This window comes from Octopus bimaculoides, chromosome 13 (assembly GCF_001194135.2).
Source record: "Octopus bimaculoides isolate UCB-OBI-ISO-001 chromosome 13, ASM119413v2, whole genome shotgun sequence".
NCBI classification, from domain to species: Eukaryota; Metazoa; Mollusca; class Cephalopoda; order Octopoda; family Octopodidae; genus Octopus; species Octopus bimaculoides.
In genome coordinates, this window is record NC_068993.1 from 53,261,315 (window position 1) to 53,262,073 (window position 759).

A 759-nucleotide genomic window follows, 5' to 3' on the forward strand; every position below is an offset into this window, starting at 1 on the left:
CAACAAAAAAAAAAAAAATTATTTACTGTGTTTTATTTACTTTGTTTACATGTTTTGCGCATTCGCGCTAGATAGTCGTTGTAGGATCGACTAGTCACGACTAGCTAGCGCGCACCGGGAACACTCTTCTTGAAAAGTACCAAAAAGTTGATTTTTTTTTGCTTTTCGCTTTAACTGCTTTCTCTTTTTTGACGCTCATATCTCGAAAATAATACAGGGTGTCCACAAAGTCTGGGTACATGGAGTAAATAAAATCATAACATAAACAATTAAATGTAAGAAATAATTTCTTAAAGTATGTGTTAATACCCATGTACCCAGACTTTGTGGACACCCTGTAGAATACAAAGAAAATAACATCACTGTTCTTACTATGACTGAAAGTAAGCAGTAAAAAATTTGCTTCACTTTCCTTTTCTTTCTGTTGACCAATTTATACTAAGAAATGAAGAAATGCGAAATAAAAGTAAATATGACAACAACGAATCTTGTGAAAATTATCAAGAATCAATTATATATTACACAATATAAATAAATATATATATATATATATATATTTCGTTTTTGGATTTGGTTTGCAAGATTTTTTTATGTGATTTCGTGTGTTGAAGCATATTCTGTTGTGTCTGGGGAGAGTCACGACTATTGAAAAGGTTGCAAGACGCAACGAAAATTTTAGGAAAATAAAAATAATAAGTGGAAATTTTAACGGGTAGTGTGTTAAATTTCAAGGCACGATAAGAAAATGACTCTCCCCAG